Raw genomic sequence first — 10,376 nt, 5'->3', positions numbered from 1 at the left:
CTGGTGTGGAGGCATCATTCCCTTCATCAAAAGTCTTACATGTGCTGCTCTCATACACCACATTCTCAAAGTCATACCTCAAGAGTACAGTTTTTCCATCGACTTTAACCCTTTCGAAATTTGCTTTGGGTTTTGGGAAAAATTCGGGTTTTTGAATACATCCAAGTTTGAAAGTGGATTCAAGGGTGGATTTCTTTGTTTCGATGAAAGAGTCTTGATCATTGAATCCAATCCCTTGATAATCCTTTTGACCATTAAGTTTTTCATAAACATCTTGGGCATCTTTGTATTTCTTCATCAGGAGTTCATTGGTTTGAAGTTTCTGAAGAATAATCTCTCTTTCTTTTTGGAAGAAATCCTTAAGAGCCACTGAATTTAGCTTTTCTGCCTCAGATTCTTCTAGGTCCTTTACCTTCTTTTCTAAATCTTTAGTTATCTTCTTGTTTAGATCCAAAAGTTTTTCTTCTTCTGATTTTTTAAGCGATGCAATGCGAGTTTTTTCTTTTACTAATTCAGCTTTTTCTTCTGTGAGAAGACCAGTCTCTCTCTTGTAGAAACTGACTTCTTTTTCAGCTTTTAATCTTTCAAATTTTTCAAAATTTAATTTTTCTCTTAGTTTTAGAACATCTTCTGAAAGTTTCAAGACCCTTAACTCTAGCTCTGATGGAGCATAGTTGGTTTCATTGATTTGGAAGGGTCACATACCTGGTCATCGGAGTCAGAGGCGGATTCTGCATTGGACATGGCCATGAGGCATATGAGTGCCTTGTCTTCTTCATCAGACGAAGAATCAGACACCCAATTTTCTTTTTCAGCCATCAGGCTTCGCTCCTTCGGATTGTACTTGTATTTATTTTTATAATAGTCAGCATCATTTACCAGGCGTCCTCTACACTCTTTTGAAAAATTACTCTGGATCGGAATCGTGGGAAGTACTACTTGATCATTTCTACCAATTTAAAGCCCCAATTAGATATTGTAGTGAAAGATATATCCTGCATCTGTAGCAACGAAGACCATCTTTCCTTCCGTCTCCTTCTCTTCTGTCCTCTCTTCGCTCCTCTCTTTCTTCTCTTCCCTCTCTTCTTTCTTCCTTCTGATGAAACTTCATCGGCTTCTAATCATATGAAGGCTGGTACTTCTCCCTTCTGGAGTCTCTTCTTTCATACGACTTCTTGACAAACTTCTACTGGAACTATTTAGTTATCAAGGCCAGAGACTTGGCAAAATATTTGAGGTTATCATCAGAATCAGATGGCTCTTCTTTGGATTCTGACTCTACTACTAATTCCTTCTTGTTTTTTCTTCTGTGATCTCTGGTAGAGGTCCTTGTAACTTATTTTTTCTTCTGCAGCAAGGGCAAGAGGTTCGCCGATGGACACTTTCCTCTTCATTATATCCTTCTCTTGTGCAGCAAGAGTTCCACAGATGTCACGAGGCGACCAACTGTCTAAGTCCTGATTTTCTTGGAGGGACATCGACAGTTGAGTCCACTCATCACCAAGACTCTTGAGAAACAAAACGTTGTTTTCTTCTTTCCTCCTAGAGATGTCATTTCGGCGACATTGATTGATCAATGTGTTGAAACGATCATAAGTCTTCTGAATCGGTTCATCAGGAAGAGCCATGAAATTAGTGTATTCGTTGAGGCATTGCGTTCTATGATTTTTCTTCGTTTTCGCAACCTTCTAGTTGGCTCACCAGTTCACCCCATATCTCCTTTGCTGTTATACAAGCATCGAGAGATTGAAAGATGTCGTTCAGGATGGCCATAATGATCAGCCTCTTAGCTTTCCTTTCTGCCTCTACACGCTCAAGGTCGTTTTCGTCCCAGTTCTTCTCGTCTTTAGGCATGTAGTAAGCAGCAACTTCTACAGTAGTGCTTGTTCCAGGGACTCTTGGAACGAGAGTCTGAGGAACATAAGGGCCTTCCATGACAAATCTGAGGAGATTCATGTCCATCCCCTCCAGGAAATTCACCATTCGTATCCTCCATTATGGATACTTTTCTCTTTGAAGAATTGGAGGTTTGGTGAGGGAACCCACATTATATGCAGAATTCCAGTTGGCCATGAGAGTTGTTAGAAGAGAAAGAAAATACGCTTTTTGGAGAATACGATTATGAATTTGAGAGAACACTCAAGAACACAAGAGAATATTCAAGAATAAGTTTTGAGCGCCGAATGATTCACTATTATTCAACTGATTGGTGGAAAAGCGTAAATGAATACAAGAAAGATAAAGCCTATTTATACTGGTAATCTAATTATGGAGATTGCTATCTATGGAAGATATATCACAAATCTCTTAGGAAAGGAAAGCAATCTAGAATTATGGAAAGCAAATAAAGCTAAGTAAGGAATGGAGAATTCAGCTATCGATTTGCCATCTCCGGCTGTCTTCTAAAGGGCGTGTTCAACCATGAGTCTTGTGATCTTCTTCATCAAGTACCTCTGGTTAAACTTTGTGGAAAACTCCAAGTGTTGGTAACCATAGGGGTTATGGAGATGCGCAGTTCATCGCACCTATGGACGTTTATCGCACCTGTGGTTATATAGGGCACTTAGACTTTCTGCTTGAGAGTCTTCCATCGGCCTTCTGATCTTTCACACTTGTATGTTTTTCATTACTTTTACAAATATGAGTGATGGGGTCTAACAAGCTGGGAAGGCTGACTGAAAATGCCTCGGGGGCAAGGCTTGTTTCAATAGCAGAAACCTTTTGAGAGCTCACAGCCAGAGACGTGGTTGTCCCCTTTTTGGCCTTCTTGGTCCTCGAAGGAGAACCAAGAGTTGGTTGAGATGGGTGTTTGGAAGAGAGGGTTGTGGTGGTTGGGTTAGACTTAGGGGGGTTTTACTTTCTCTTGACCTCCTGAGAAGTAGAAGAAGAAGGAGGAATTGAAGAGTATTGCACTACAGCAGAAAGTGCAACATCTCCATCCCTCAGCTTGTGATCCAGAATCCTGGATTCAAGCTTGCAAGTAGGAAGATTACCTTCCTTTGAGTACTTATCACCGAAGATCTTGGCAAACACCATTGAAAGGAATTGGGTGTAGGGAACGACCTTCTCCCTCTAGCGCTTGCTCAGCTTCAGCGCCAGGTCATCGAAGATCACTACAGCAAAGTTGATGGGTCGGCGCCGGATGACGGATACACCGATAGTGAGAGCGACCCTTGATGCATGATCCTGACCGCCAATCTTTCCACCCATACTCTGGATGAAGTGAGATAAGAGGAACTGCTACACCGCTGACATGTGGTTCTTCTCTATCTTCGACAACGATTTGAGAGGCTCGTTAGAATCTTTCTTCATTGGCCATGAGTATCCAATATCATCGAGGCAAGCGATGACATCTTCAGTCAAAGGATCGACGGGGAAAGGACCCTTGGGAAAATGAAGAGCGTGCCTTAGCGTGGTCACGTCAAAGCTCACTGTCATTCGGTCGAAAGTGAAGGTGATTTTCTTCACCTGTTGACCGTTCTTGTCCGTGTCCTGCACCACTTCAGCGGTCATCCAGAATTGTTGAAGGGTCACCATGACAGGTTCATGGATGAGAGCGTTAGGGGACATCTTGAGGAAGGCAGCAACATCCTCGTAGATGGTTTTGTTGGTAGGAATGTCCAACAAGGCAACGTGGTTGTTAGCCTTGAAAGACACGTCTTCAACGGAGAAGTTCACGTTCTTGGCAGCCATTGTCTATTATAGTTTAAGAAATAGGAAATAACAGCTGTTAGTAGTTCAAGATATGAATGTGATCTTTTTAAGTTTTAGAACAATAAAACTTCTTTTGAAAAATCCATACAGAAGATACTAGGGTTTTTCAAGAAGAATACTGTTTTTGAAACTTTAGATTATAACCAAGAAGAATAATGTGTTATTAATCTTACTGTTTATGATTTAAGAGAACAAGGTTCTTAAAAGAACAAACAACAGTTTTATTAGAAGAAGAAGAACAGTTCAAAATGGTTAAAGAAGAAGTATCGACCATAGAGTTGTTAGAGAAAAAGGTCGAAGGTTTCGAGCGTTCTTAGTGAGTTCTTGCTTGCAAATTCTTTTTACCAGAGGTTCGTCAAAGATTTTTGTAAGCGTAAAGAAAATATGAGGGAAGAAGTCACATTTTTTTTTATTAACTTGGATATCCAGTCCGCTATGCGAGCTGACTAATCCCAGGGCGACCACCTGCTTTGTAGATAGCCCGGAGTCACTGCATTTGAACCTCCGTGACCACAAGAGGATTTTTATTCCTCCTTGGATTTGAATGTAATGCCCCAACCCACACATTGCATGTAACACATATTTTATACCAAAGAAATACATATTCATATACATCTAGGTCCCTTAGTACAAGAATCTACCATCATGACCAAATACAAGGTCCAAAAATTCAAAATACACATCTTGTACTAAACAACAACACTAATCATCAAAAGCAATTTTGCAGCCGAATGCACATAAGAAAAGCATTAAATCTTTTCCTTTCCTTTACCTTCTATACTTCCTGCAATACATATTTTAAGATCACAAAAAAACGAGGGTTAGACTAAAAAGTCTAGTAAGTTACCCCAATCATGTAATTGCAGGGTGAAGGATCACCAAAACCTTTATAAAACAATTATTCACATATATAACAAATATATGAATATGCCAGAAGGTAATATCAAATTCTTTTCCACTCTCAAGCTAACCATGTAGCTATACCAATTCCATACTTTTGAACCAATCGGGTTCCATTTAATACCATTTTAAACCTTTTCTTTATYAATTAAGGTTTAAACAATTATTCAGGCCAAACCTGACGTTTCATTCTCAATAACATCCAGACTATGATTTCCAATAAGAACCTTGATCCTAAATCCTTAGTTCACAAAGAAATAAAGATTCCAGACCACGGTAGTCTTAAGGGATATAATAGAAAGTGTTATACAATATCACACACAGACAATGCCACCCTTATAACCAATGGACACCTCTCCTTGATATGCCACCCTTATATCAAATGGACACCTCTCCTTGATATGCCACCCTTATATCAAATGGACACCTCTCATTGATATGCCACCCTTATCACTTCATCAAAACATTTGTAAAATAATTCCTGAATAGACCGCAGTCATTGGAATTATTATCAGTTTGAAAACATTTAAATCAAAACTTCATTTTTATGATAAAATAATAATTTCTTTTAAAACACAAGACATCCTCACAAATCCGGTCAACAAGTCCGGTCAACAAATCCGGTCAACAATCATCCGGTTAACAAGTTCGGTCAACAACCTTCTGGTTTAAAACACTTAGAATAAGGTCCACTTTGTCCGGATATCAAGTCCGGTCAACACATCACACACTTGTTGAACGGTTTAACACTTAGAACAATCTCATTGAACGGATATCAAATCCGGACAATAGTCCGCTCAAAACGTGTCCGGTTTAAAAATAAACCGCTCAACACTCAACCGGTTTACCAACTCCGGACAACAAACGCCTCATGGTTTGTCCGGTTTAAACTAGTCCGATCACTAAACCGTTTAAAGCTTGTCCGCTTTAAATCAATCCGGACAATAAACCTTTCAAGGCTTGTCCGGTTTAAGACAATCCGGACAATAAACCTTTCAAGGCTTGTCCGGTTTAAGACAATCCGGACAATAAACCGCCTAAGGCTTGTCCGGTTTAAATGCTTATCCGGTCACCCTTTGTCCGGATAAACACTTAGACAATAAAAATCATGGTTTCTTTYCAAAYAAGAACAATACGAAACATGCAATTGAAACCAGTAAAATCTTTATACAAAAAGGTTAGAAACCACTCACCTTATAAAGCTTTTGAATCCAAAACGTTAGAAATCAACCCTTTTGAAAACTTGACACTTGAAATCAACTTGAAATCACTCCCTTTAGCAAACTGGACAACTCTTCTCTATAAACCTCTCAACTTACTCAAAATAGCAGGAAAGGTTGAATGAAGAGGTGAAGCCCCTTTTATACTTTCCCAAAATGGAAAGTCGGCTAACTCACATAGCCACGTGTATGCATCTCAATCTCATATATACACCTATGCATATAACCACATACATGCATACATACACCATGCATGCACACACATAAACACATATGCATACATACCTTTTCCATGCATACATCCATGCACATGTTATGCAAATATATATATATATATATATATTCAATTAATGCACAAATCCACATACCATCATGTATCAAATTATCATGCTATCACATAATTATTTAATCAAATAATCACATATAAATTACCTTGAGTAATAACCAGGATCTGGTTATTACATTAAACCTGAGACCTCTTGGTACTTTTGACCTTTAGAGCCAAGGTCAAACCAATCAGGCACCACCCTTGTGGTTAAGAAGTCTCATATTTATAGGTAGGAGGAGAGAGGAAAAAACGACTGTTGAGAAAACGCCATGATGAAAAATATGGCACGTTCTCATCCTTGAGAGGATGGAAGTTGTAGGAGGTCACGTGTGTCAGACTTTTACGTGTCTCAAAGCGACTCGTATTGGTAACAGAGAATGTCGTCATAAAGACGATTTATTAACTATTTCTTTTAAAACGAAAAGGTTTTACGAAATTCAAAGAGTCACATTTAGTGATAAGAGAGTCACTAAATAAAAATCTTTTAAAACATTTGATAACTGAAGAAGAAAAGCTTCAGTGTTGGTTTTGTTTTAAGAAGGGAAAATAACTTAGAAGAATATATTACCATAAAAGCATCAATGATAAGGGAATCACTGAAACTATCTTTTAAAAAAAAATTGAATCATTGAAGGTAGAAAGGTTCAGTGATCATTTAAAAAAAGATAATTATAAAAGAGATATACTTATTTAAGATGTTTAGTGATAGAAAGAATCACTTAAACAATCTTTTAAAACATTTTGATCACTGAAGAAGAAAAGCTTCAGTGATAGTTTTAAGTTTTAAAGAAGAAGAACTAGAATACATACCTTAGAGATAATAGATACATTTACTCAATAGTTCAATGATAGAGTGAGAGCACTGAATCATTTCACTTACTGATTGATGCGTATAGTTGAAGAAATTTATTTTTCATCATTTAGCATTCCCAGTTCGCTGATTAAGAGGTTAAATCTTGTCTCATCAAGAGGCTTGGTGAAAAGGTCAGCGAGTTGGTAATCAGTGGGAACAAAATGAAGTTCAATTTCAACATTCATAACATAATCTCTGATAAAATGATATCTGATCTCTATATGTTTAGTCTTGAAGTGAAATACAGGGTTGTTTGCAAATACAATAGCACTAGTGCTATCACAATAGATAGGGATCTTTGAGAACTGAAGATCATAGTTGTTCAGTTGGTTTTTCATCCAAAGGACTTGGGCACAACAACTTCCAGAGGCTTTGTATTCAGCTTCAGCGGTTGATCTAGACACTGAGTTTTGCTTCTTACTTGTCCAGCTCACCAACTTTCCACCTAGAAGCTGACAGCCTCCAGTGGTGCTTTTCTTATCGATCTTGCAACCTGCAAAAACACTATCCGAATAACCTATTAGGTCAAAACCTGAACCCTTAGGGTACTAGAGACCCAAGTTAGGAGTTCCCTTCAAGTATCTGAAAATGCATTTTACAACAATCAGATGGGATTCCGTAGGTTCAGATTGATATCATGTGTAACACCCTCATTTTTTTTAAAATGTTACGTAATCTGAAACATATTCCTAAATAAATACTCCAAAATACGGCTAAAATAAAACCGTTTGAACCGTTTACAGCGGAAGTCTTTGAATCGCCCAAAAATTAACTTAAGTTCTAACCCATCTCATACCAGGTTAAGTTACAAAAGATCAACACAACGCTGCTAGACAAAAGACTAAAAATAAGATGATAATTAGCAACTCTCTAAGCGTGTCCTTTGCCCTTATCCAACCTCGAACTACCTGGCCCTGAGATGCATACTATAGTCACCTTATAAAGCTCAGTGAGTTCATGGTTTGCGTGAATAAAATCATATCTTGACATATATATATCTGGCATATATGCATACTTTATAATAAAAGTCTCAGCTTTAAAAATAATAATTTAAAACACTAAAAATAAGAGATCTCATATAATGTTTAGTCGGATATGAGTCATTTAGTCACAAACACGCCCTAGGTTGATATATCAGTCTTAATTCATCACCCACTTGTCCGGGTCGTGTTTTATATTGGTCGTGACTTACTGGTCAATGCCCACCCTTGAATCATAAAACTTTAATATGGAATAGCATGCTAGAGTTATTCAAAAACTGATTAAACACATAGCATGCACCCATTCATAAAAATAACATACATGTAAAATATATTATAACATGTATGTAATTGAAATATCATGCATACGTACACATCATCAACAATTCATATCATGCAAAAATAATTTATACTTAGGTATGCATCCCAGTGAAATCTCATGAAGACTCACCTGATTTCGTAGGTCGACTACCGATAGCTTCTGACGGAAGACCTACACATTTCATACCACAATGTCTAATGAGTGACTTGGTCTCTTCAAAAAGTCAATAAAACTCAACTATGGCCAATCCGGCCCGACCTGAAGTCAAACTCCACATCCGAGAATCCTAATATGCCTCAAATAACTCAATTTGACCATATTATTAAAATCTGCGTGGGTCAGACTAACAAAAGTCAACCCTTGAGTCACTCGGTTAATCTTGACTAACTTTAGTCAAATCCGAAGTCCAAAACTCGATGACCTCCTAGAACGTCAAAATAAACGTTTTATGATCTTATAAATCCATCTCTCTAAATTCAAAGCGTCTTGATAGTATTAAACTCAAAGACAACACTTTAAATCCTATTATTAAAAATCATCTAAATAATTAAAACATTTAACKTAGACACCCCTCCCTAGGAAACATATWTATAATTTATATGAATCCTCTAAAACCAAAGTGTTCGATAATAACTCTCCTTATTACGACACTTTATATTTTATTTATTTATCATCTAAATAAATGATTTATTATAAGCATCCATATAAGAATAATTAATCAAGTATCAAAACCAAGTGTATGATTAATTTAGTATATTTTCATAACGCTAAAAAAACACTTATCTAACTCTAAAAGTATTTTGGAAATTTCATAAATTCTTATTTTATCAAAGTTGGGTAAAAACTTCATTTTGTAAACCCAAGTAAAACTTGTCAAAAATTTCATAAAGTTATAGTGTGGAAATATTTGAAACTTTAATGGCTATACAAAAATTCTTTTTTTTTTTAAATAAGAACAAATAAGCCGACATAAATGTTTTATAGCGAACTTTAAAACACAAGGATTTATTGGAGCTGGTGGTTGGAACATCTTTTTGTGTGTTGGGGTCATGGGTTCGACCCCCTTACTAAGCATATACATATATTTATTTATTTTTATGGGTCGAAACAACAGATTTAAGCGGCCCAGAACGGCCAGCAGCCATGGCTGCGTGTTTTCACAAGTTCAAGTTTCGATTTGACTCGTTTTTTGACAGTTTTTCCTCATTCTTTTTGCACCAAACTCTTGGTAATATTTTTACCAACACTTTGACATAAAGAACACGAATTTCATTAAGAAATGAGTTCCATTTACTCATTTAAAGTTTCGGTTTTAAAACCACTCGAAAATTAGTAAAAAACTCAAAACCGAACATTCAAAGCTAAAATCTGAGACATAAGGCTACTAAGGTTTTATAGAGGATCTAAAAACGAAGCCATCCATATAAAGAACTCGAAATTTGGTTGAGTATTTTACCTCCAATCGTTAATAAACGGAGCTTTTCGAACCCGAACTTCACCCTCCGATTTCTCCTTCGACTCTCAACGAAAGTTTGGTTTTCTTGAAGGAAAAATGTAGAGCAAAGTGTCGTCTACATGTATATTGAATTTTTTTGTCGTAATAGTTGAATATTCAGACCAATAGAGAGCTTCAAAGGAGAGGTCGTTTTCGTATTTCTGAATTTGCAGGTCTGATGCATATTTACAAAACAGGTCCTTCTGAATTGCAGGTCTGATGCATATTTACAAAACAGGTCCTTCTGATTTGGACCTGTTTACATCTGACCCAACCCCTTAACTATCGCGAATTTACAACTTTCACCCATGTCTTGACTTTTTCTTTCACTTTTGGTCCGATTTTTAAACTTATTTTAATTTCTATTTTTATTTAACTTATATATATATATAAGTACGTGTGTGTGTGTATTTTATAAAAAATAAAATAAAAATAATAATAAAGATAAATTATTTATTCCTCRAAATTTTTGGGTTTTACAACTCTTCCCTCCTTCAAGAAATTCCGTCCTCGGAATTAATACTCGCTAAAACAATTGAGGATATTTAGCTTTCATCTCTTCTT

The sequence above is a fragment of the Cynara cardunculus genome (assembly GCF_001531365.2).
Source record: "Cynara cardunculus var. scolymus isolate 2C chromosome LG 8, CcrdV1, whole genome shotgun sequence".
Taxonomy (NCBI): Eukaryota; Viridiplantae; Streptophyta; class Magnoliopsida; order Asterales; family Asteraceae; genus Cynara; species Cynara cardunculus.
Note: the sequence above shows the minus strand (reverse complement) of the source record.